Below are 10092 nucleotides of genomic sequence, written 5' to 3'. Positions count from 1 at the left end.
CCCTGGCCGAGAATCGAACCCAGGTCCCCTGCACTCCAGGCCAACGCTCTACCGCTGAGCCAACCGGCCAGGGCAGTTGGTTAGAGTTTCATGCTGATATAACAAGTTGCAGATTTGATCCCCATCAGGGCACATACAAGAATTAACCAATGAATGCATTAAAAAGTGGAACAACAAACTGATGTTTCTCCCTTCCTCTTTATAATAAATAAATAAATAAATAAATAAATAAATAAATAAATACGTCTTCCTGGGGAGATCCCAGATGGAAATGAGAAACAGGTTGTTGGAAATTGGAAGGCAATCCTAATTATAAAGTGGCAAAGACCTTGGTTTAATTCTGTCCTAGTCTTTTGTAGAAGGTAAAACTTGTGGACCATGAAATTGGATATTTAGCTAAGGAGATATTGAAAATGCGGTGTGGGGTCCTCCTGACCGCGTATAGTAAAATGTGAAAGGAGAGACATGAACTGAACAAGGAATTTTGAAAACAAAATGAAAACAGAACTTGAAGATATGAGAAATTCTCCATCCATATTGCAAACACAAGAAAGCCATTCTGGAGGAAGCACTAAGGTAGGGCTGAACTAGCCTTTGAGAAAAAAGTTAGTGTGGATATGAAGGTTGCCTTGAATCAGCCTCATGCAGCCAGGAATCGACGTGGGCTGATACCAGCAGAAACACTGCCGAATGGAACGAAAGGAAAAAGGGAAAACAAGATAGAATGAAAAAGGGAAGAATGACTCCTAAGGTTATTCAGGGATTATGCTGGCTGACCCTCACACCACCGATCAGGCCCACCCCTCCTTCTTAATTCCCCATAACCAGTCAACTAATGTTTTGTATAATTTCTCTTCATTTCACTCTTTAAAAAGTTGACAATAATAACCTACAAACTGTAGAGTGTCCTATGGGTTTCAATCACCACTCCTCCAAACATCATTTTCATTCCTCAGACACCATCCTATCCCCTCCCTTATAATCCTAGATGAGAATCCCCTGGGAAAAGCAGGAGGCCCCCAGACAGGAGATCCCCAAACAAGGACACTCGGACAGGTGAAGGCCTTGAGGAAATAGATTAGCGGAGAGCAGGCTGCTAGCTGGCCCCGTCCAGCTTTGTCTCGCAGACCCAGCAGTAGGGCCTCCGGCAGATGTCCTCATTCCAGCCTGCCGGCACTTGTGAAGTGGGCACAGCCCTCGCCTCCCCCAAGTCCACGCCTGTACCAGTCATCCGACTGGTCCGGCCTCCAGTTCTTATAGCCAGTCTCAGAGTCTGTCCCATCTACCCATCTCCGGGGCCCATTTTCGTCAATGAGGCCCATCCAGGTGCTCACGGGGTCCACGTGGTGCTGGGAAATCTCTGCTCCGCTCAGGAGCCGACCACCGCCAGGTGCCCGTTCTCCAGCTGGCAGTGCTTCTCAGCCTTGGGCCAGGGCTGCCCAGAGAGAACCAGTAGCAGCTGCCTTCATGCTCCGCCCGGTTAACGGGCCAGCAGGTCTTTTCAGAGCCGTTGCCCTGGAGGACGGCCAGCTGACAGCTCAGGGGTCGCCCGTCGGACACAAACGTGTTCACATGGAGCAGCAAGCTGGAGTGATCCTGACTCAGGTCCTGCTGCTGCTTCTCCAGCTGCGACTCCAGGGACTTCATCTTTCTGCCCACACCTCCTCCCTCAGCCTCTGTACTCGCTGTGAAGTTGTTGAGGGGCCCGCAGCTCCTCCTGCAGCTTAGAGTTCTGGGATCTGGTCACACAGACAACCACCACCAGCAGTGGGAGGCTGAGGCCCAGGGACGGCAGGAGCAGGCGGGGTCCAGAGCAGAGCGGCTGAAAGAGTGGCTGGGGAGGAGGTGGCCCTTGTCTGAGCTGGTGGTCACTCTCCTCATTGTCCAGATGCTGAAGATCTTGATACTCCTTTGTCATGGTGGGGCTGGCCAGACCTGGGGTTGCTGGGGGTCTTGAGGGTGACTCCCGGGTCTCTCAAGCTGTGCAGATCCCAAGCAGAGAAAGAAGCTGAAGCCTGGAGAATCCGGGTGTGCAGAGAGCCGGCTCTGTAGTTTAGGCCAGAAGCCCAGCTGGGGTCCCTGCACGTGGTCTCACAGAGCCAAGGTCAAGGTGCTGGCAGAGCTGTGTTCATTTCTCTCCCTGGGCTTCCGTTTCGACCCGGAAGACATGGCTCTGGAGGGCGTGGGCCACTTCTTCCCGGAGCTGGCCGAGGGGAAGCACGAGCATGCTGAGCATCTCTTAGGGATGCAAAACCAGCTCGTGGCCATGTACTCTTCCAGGATGTGCTGAGGCCCTCTTCCCTAGATGAGTAGGGGGACACTCAGGACACCACGGAAGCCGCCATGGCCTTGGAGAAGAACCTGGACCGGGCCCTTTGGATCTGCAGGGCCTGGGTTCTGCCCGCACAGCAGAACTTCAAGGCTGCTTGCTTCCTTCCAGGTTTCAGAGGGCAGGCTCCCCCAGAGAGCCCAGGGGGCCGAGCACCCCTGACAGGATGGGGCTGCTGCCCTGCAGAGCCACAGAGTGACCGTGCCACTAAGATGGGCCTGGGCCTGGTGGACAGGAGACTGAGTAAAAGAGGATTGTTCCTGAGCCTTAAACATCTGATGAAAACTGTCTTGCCAGGTTTGAGACTCGCTTGGGACTCGTTACCCTACCTTTTTTTTTCCTGTCACTTTCATTTGGAATGGGGATGTCTGTCCTCTCTGTCTACTGCTATATTCTAGAAGCACACAATTTTTCTGGTTTCAAAGATTCACAGCTGGAGGGGAATTTTGCCTCAGGATGAAGCATACTTCAAGTCACATGCATATCTGATTTTAATAATATTTACCTGAGACTTTGGACTTCAGAGTTTATGATGGAATTCGTCAAGACTTTGGAGCTATTAGGATAGAATGAATATATTTGCATGAAAGGACATGAATTTATGAAAACCAGGGGCAGAGTATTATAAACTGAATGTTTGTGCTTGCCCCAAATTTATATGTTGAAGCAGTAAACACTCCCCCCACACCATGACTCTATTTGGAGATAGGGTTTGTGAGAAGGTGATAAAGTAAAGGTTATTGAAAGTATAAGAGCAGCACTCTAATCTGATACAGCAGGAATCCTTATAATGGAGAAAGGGACACTAAAGCGCTCTCTCTCTCTCTCTCTCTCTCCCTCTAAACCACATGAGGATATAGAGAGAAGGCATTTGTCTGCCAAGTCAGGGAGAGAGCTCTCACCCCAAACTGACCATATTGGTAACTTGTACTTGGTCTTCAAGTCTCTTGAACTATTGTGGGTGGAGCGCAGAGAGCATTCCTCGCAGCTGCGGCTGATGCAATGCTGTGAGAATTCTCCAGCTCCCAGAACCCTCCTGGGCACACCCAGGAAGGGAGCTCGCCCACTATAAGGAAGTGACTCAGCATCAACCATGCAGTTCTCTGATCTTTTCAGCCATTGGCTATGAAGGACACGCTGTAACATCCTATTGGCTGAACCCATCTATATAAGCTAGCTTACTTCCTGAATTAAGTGGATCTGCGTCACTGAACCTGGTCCCCGGAGTCAGGTCTTTGTGTCTCCATCATCCTCACTCCCAGCAGGACTTGTCCACAAACTGTAGGAAAACAAATGACTGTTTTTAAGCCACAATCTGTGATATTTTGTTAAGCTATTCAGTTACTGCAGCTTGAGCAGACTAAGACAGTAGCCTTTCTTCCATCAATTATAGTCTATTAATGGAGCCAATATTTAAAAAAAATAAAGTTGAAATACAAAAGGAACGCAATCCATTTCAAAGTATGTGTCTCTGATTTAAATAAGCTTGAGGGGAAATTTGTCCTTGATTGTTCACCCGATGGACCAAGAATTTATTTTTTTATTTGCTTGCTTGTTTTTTTTTAACAACTTTGAGTTGAATTTTCTAGAACTTATAAACAAAATATAAGTAGCAGATTAAAAATTAACACTCTTCATAAATGTCAGTATGCCTGTACTTTGTGTATTTCTAAAGAACACATTACTCTTACCTACAATATGCAATTTATATTGTCCCTTAACATAATATCTTAGATGGTTATTTTATACAATAAATGCTTTCTGTATTTATATTATTTTCTGCATAAAGTTTATAAAATAAAATTTAAAATAATTTGTAGCTATTATAATTATCTTAGTCACTTTTCTTTGCTATAACAAAAATATCATACACTGCTTGTTCTGATAACAATCGTTTACTTCTTATAACTAAAGTCTCTTAGAAATCCAAGAACAGAGACTTCTTTCTGGCTTGCAGATGACCACCTTCTTGCTGTCTCCTCACATGGCTGAGATACTCTGGTGTCTCTTCTAATAAGAGAATTAAGTCTATGTTGTAGACTTGTGTGCCTGAAACCTGTACAATTTTGATAATCAGTGTCACATCGATAAGTTCAATTAAAAAATAAAAAGCAATTATTTTATTTATGAGGGTTCCACCCTCAAACTCTAATTACCTCCACAAATTCCAAATACAATTACATTTGGGAATTAAGACTTCAGCATAAGAATTTTTTGGACACACAAACATCATTTCATAGGAATTATTATATGTAACCATTAGTTTTAAGGGCCCAAACTTTTATGCATTAGCATGTTTTTTTTCTAAATAAATTAACACAATCTTCATCTTTCTATACCTATATTTCTATTTCTCTATCTCTGTATTGATCTTTAGAGTTCACAAATTCATTAGTTTACTAGGACTGCCATAACAAAGTGGCACAGATTGGGTAGCAAACATACAAAAAATGTATATTGTCTTTGATCTGGAAGGTAGAAAGAAGTCCAAGATCAAGGTGTCAGCAGGGCTGACTTCTTCTGACGTGTAGATTGTTGTCTTCTCGCTGTGTCCTCACATGGTCTTTCCTCTGTACACACATCCTTGTTATCCTTATGTGTCCAAATTTCTTCTCTACAGGAGAACAGCCATCTGTGATTAGGGCCCATTCAAATAGCTTCATTTTAAGTTACCTCTTTGAAGACTATAACCCCAAATACAGGTATATTCTAAGGCGTTGAGTGTTCTAACTTCAACATAAAAATTTTGTGGGAACATAATTTAACCATAAAGATCATATTTATCATTGTACAAATGAAGATACTTTTAAGAATAAAAGGGAGAAATATTGACATCGCACTGAAGCAAGGTTAATTAAACTATCCTAGGCTAATAGTTTGGTTGTTCTTGTATTTAAAGACTCAATAAAATGTCTTCAAAATCCAGAATTCAAATTACTTAATATATCTCTTATTGACTCCATTGTAATTTAAGTTTGTTGGTCTAAATAGCCCCTAGGTAATAAAGAATCTACTTTGGCAGAGACTCAGAACCCTGAAGTTCCTGCCTTTTCTATAATTTCAGAATGACATTAGGAAGCATGTCAGTTCTCATGGACTGACTCTAGCCTAAAGCATTCCTTACTCTTTATTGTCCCCATACAAAGTGTTTAATTTTCACTATGTCACTATAAGATTTTCTAAGACCAATCAAATACTACATAGTTTGTGTGTATCAAACTGTTTTGACCTAAACTGACCTGATGCTTTATATATGTACATGTGTATAAGATAAATGTATATAGTTTTACATGTACATAAAATTTTCATCTTTTATTTAAAATGGGTAGCACATTTTATTTCATCAATGTTAATACATTTTTATTATGGAGAATTTCTGAGATTGTATTGGTGTTGTTAAATAATATATACTATATATTTGGTCACTATGTCACCAAATCTTATTATGGCCAAGTTTGCAAATGACTATTTTGTGTGGAGCTATGTTCTACCAAATGATAGAAAGGAAAAATGTGCTATATTAACGCTTCCTTTTTAAAGTTGATACATGTCCGGATGGTTTTGGAATATGAGACATCTATTTATTTGTTTTTTTTTAAATTTCTCTTATTGATTTCAGGAAGAGAGGGAGGGAGAGAAGTGAGAGAGAAAGACAGGAACATGGAGCCATTCCTGTAGGTGCCCTAACTGGGGATCAAACTGGCAACCTCTGTGCTTCAGGAGGATTCTCTAACCAACCGAGCTATCCAGCCAGCCAGGGAAATGGAATATAGGATGTTTAGATTTCAAAAAGATTAAAACATGCTTATATTATATATTATTTAACAACACGAATACAGTCTTAGAAATACTCCATAATAAAAATGTATTAACATTGATGAAATAAAATGTGCTACTCATTTTAAATAAAAGATGAAAATTATACGTACATATAAAACTATATACATTTATCTTATACACATGTTCATATATAAAGCATCAGGTCAGTTTAGGTCAAAACAGTTTGACACACACAAACTATGTAGTATTTGATTGGTCTGAGAAAATCTTATAGAAATATTCCATGTGAAATAGAACCTAGTTTCTCAAATTTAATTGTGGTTTTCCCTTATTTTCTTTTGTTCACCAAATCCACTAAGGAAGTTTTCTACATTAGGTGTCTACCTTCCTTCATTTCCCAGTCATTTATTTATTATTATTATTATTATTTTGCACTTTTTCTGAAGCTGGAAACGGGGAGGCAGTCAGACAGACTCCTGCATGCGCCCGACCAGGATCCACCCGACATGCCCACCAGGGGGCAATGCTCTGACCCTCTGGGGCATCGCTCTGTTGCATCCAGAGCCATCCTAGCACCTGAGGCAGAGGCCACAGAACCATCTTCAGCGCCCGGGCCATCTTTGCTTCAATGGAGCCTTGGCTGCGGGAGGGGAAGAGAGAGACAGAGAGGAAGGAGAGGGGGAGGGGGTGGAGAAGCAGATGGGCGCTTCTCCTGTGTGCCCTGGCTGGGAATTGAACCCAGGACTCCTACACGCCAGGACGATGCTCTACCACTGAGCCAACTGGCCAGGGCCCTCCCATTCATTTATTTGTAAGCCCACTTTATTCTCTCTCTCTCTTTCTCTCTCTCTCTCTCTCTCTCTCTCTCTTTCCCTCTCTCTTTTGCCTGGTTTCTATGGAACAGGTAGCACAGAAGTTATCATATGGATGAATCAGGACACTTGGGGGTGGTGAAATTGGTCCTCAGATTTAAAGCATCAGGGTTTATTTGTTTATGTAATTATTGGGTAAAGTTCTCTATCAGACTGAAATTTTTTAAGGTCTAAGTTTATGTTTATCTCTCAGAATTTTCTATCCTTGTCACCTTTTACAATATCTGGCACATAATAGGAAGAAAAGAAGAAAAATAAACTTGTAAAAGGAAGTAAAGATGAATAGAAAATTTAATTAAGTGGTGAAATAACAGAGGAGTCAACATATCTATATAGTTTTAAGCCTTTCAGCTTTGCAGACAGAAAAATAAAGATGTATCAAAGCAAGAGAGATAAAATGCTTCAAATATATTACATTTGAGATTATAGTAGGAAATGTAAAAAGATATGTGTGTTCATTTCTTAAGGCTGCCATAACCAATTGCCCCAAACTTGGTCACAAAACAACAGAAATGTATTTCTCACATTTCTGGAGGCCAGAGACCTAAATCAAATGATTGATGAGTTTATGTTTCTCCCAGGGGCTTTAAGGTAGAATCTATCTTTATTCTTTTTTTAGTTTCAGGTGTTTTTAGGTAATCCTTGGCTTGTGAATGCATGACTTCAATGTCTGTTTTCATTGTATCATGGCTTTCTCTTTCATATTTCTTTCTTCTCTCTCTCTTATAAGAAAACTTGTCATTGGAATTAAGATCCACTCTGATCATACAAGATGAATGTCATCTCTTTATCCTGAATAACACCTACAAAATCTTTTTTTCCAAATAAGATTATATTCATAGGTTGTGTGTGTTTGTATGTAGACATCCTCAGAAGGTGGGGTTCATCATTTGATTCACTACAATTTTTACAATAGGAATTTGGATCTAAAATTCAGGGAATAGGCCCTGGCCAGTTGGCTCAGCGGTGGAGCATCGGCCTGGCGTGCGGGGGACCCGGGTTCGATTCCCGGCCAGGGCACATAGGAGAAGCGCCCATTTGCTCCCCCCCCCCTTCCTCTCTGTCTCTCTCTTCCTTTCCCGCAGCCAAGGCTCCATTGCAGCAAAGATGGCCCGGGCGCTGGGGATGGCTCCTTGGCCTCTGCCCCAGGCACTAGAGTGGCTCTGGTCGCGGCAGAGCGACGCCCCAGAGGGGCAGAGCATCACCCCCTCGTGGGCAGAGCGTTGCCCCTGGTGGGCGTGCCGGGTGGATCCCGGTTGGGCGCATGCGGGAGTCTGTCTGACTGTCTCTCCCCGTTTCCAGCTTCAGAAAAAAAAAATACAAAAAAAAAATTCAGGGAATAGTTCAGGATGTAGGAGGTCAATTTTGGAGTTATGAACATGTGATTATGAGTTTACCCTCCTTCAGTAATTAAAAGGTAGCTGAATGGAATCTTAACATTTATTTCTGAAATAATTTCTAGTTAAATTAGAGTAGTAACTCAGAGGAACAGCAGTGGTGCTACTCCAATTTAGTCTATGTGTTTAGGAATTTATCACTAGTTGATTTGGAAAACTTCTTTAACCCTTTAACAACCTACTAAACAGTAAAATCATGATATATACCATTGCAACAGAAGGTATAGAGAAAAAAATATGGATTTTGAGGCAAACAAGCTTGAGTTGAATCTAGACTCCAGTGCACATTAACTCTTACACCTTGACAAGTGACTAAATGCTCTGACTTGCCCTCTTTTCAAATTATAATATTCATGTCTCATGAGATTGTTATAAAGTTTACATAATTAATATATGTTAGCATATATTACTGCATCTCATATATATTGTGTTAAATATGAGTAGATTTTAATGGCTTTCTAAATAGACACAAACACAATTAGTAAATGGTAAGTAGTATAATTACTAAAAGTTTTTAGCAAAATAGTGAAAGAAGTGAAATGGGTCTTCACAGCTTAAATTCAGTAATTCCAGTTCTCATTCTATTCCCTCTGCCCTCAGGGCCTCTGCAGACTGGTCTATCAAACCAAATCACAACCAGTCATAAAAAATCCAGACTAAGATTTAGGAGTATAATTTGGAAAAGTCTTGCTAAAGATACTTTGTAAGGAGCAATCCTGAAACTGAGAAGAATGCAGATGGGATGAAAGAAATTTAGTTATTTACATACACAGGAAAGGGATTCTATGGAAAATAACTTCACAGAATGATCTGATCCTAAATTCCTAAATAAACAGGTCATGGTAGGTAATCATCCTCAGTCATAGAGCTTCTTTAGTATAGGATTTATTTTTGTCTTAAGAAAGCCTTGTCCGTTGCATATGTGCATCTAGGTTAACGCACCTTTGAAATGTGGTGATGGACAAAACCTTGACTTGTGAGGGTGAATACACAGTCCTGAGTACAGTGATGTGTTGTAGAATTGGGTACCTGAACCCTGTATTATTACGTTAACCAGTGTCATCCCACTAAATTCAAGTAAAAAGGAAAATAAAATAAAGAAGGGAAATCACCCTCAGTAGAGCACATTATCTTTATTAACTATTCTGTAATCCAAACCCCACCCGTTTCTCCCACCTTCACATAATTTTCTTTTTGTTCCCTCTTTGATTCTAAATGGATAAAAGATACTGTAAAAACTCACTCTGGAAAGCATTTGAAGAGCTTGCTTCCAAGAAATTGTCTTCAGTACGGTTGCAAATAAATTCTTATAAAAATATTCTGCAGGTTTGGATGTTTATTTTTAACCAAGGGTATGTGGGTAAACTGTTTTCAAGGATGGTGACATTCTACATAAGCTATATAACAGGTAATACCATATAGCTAACTCCTCACCTATAGATACATTGTTAATTAACACACGTACACTTTGGTCACCGAGAAAAACTGATCTTGCCAGTGTAAGACAAAATATTTAAAAATATTTGGTGGCTCATTACATCTCTGGGGGATACAGAGTCAAGTGCAGGACTTTTGTAACCAGCATCAGTATCGAAGCCACACCCAGAAGGAGGATAACTGGGCCACCACCAATCATGTCACTTAGCATGCACAGGGGTCTTGCTGGACGCCTGGACCACCGACACTATTGTCTCTAAAGGTTTCGTCTCCCCCG

General features: G+C 41.5%; 1 pseudogene; it reads right to left on the bottom strand.

The window, feature by feature from the left end:
- Positions 1-1096: 1096 nt before the first annotated feature.
- LOC136312137 (asialoglycoprotein receptor 1 pseudogene) lies at positions 1097-1945 on the bottom strand (annotated as a pseudogene).
- Positions 1946-10092: the final 8147 nt, after the last annotated feature.

This window comes from Saccopteryx bilineata, chromosome 8 (assembly GCF_036850765.1).
Source record: "Saccopteryx bilineata isolate mSacBil1 chromosome 8, mSacBil1_pri_phased_curated, whole genome shotgun sequence".
Classification (NCBI taxonomy): domain Eukaryota; kingdom Metazoa; phylum Chordata; class Mammalia; order Chiroptera; family Emballonuridae; genus Saccopteryx; species Saccopteryx bilineata.
Note: the sequence above shows the minus strand (reverse complement) of the source record. Positions and strands in the feature narration are given on the sequence as shown.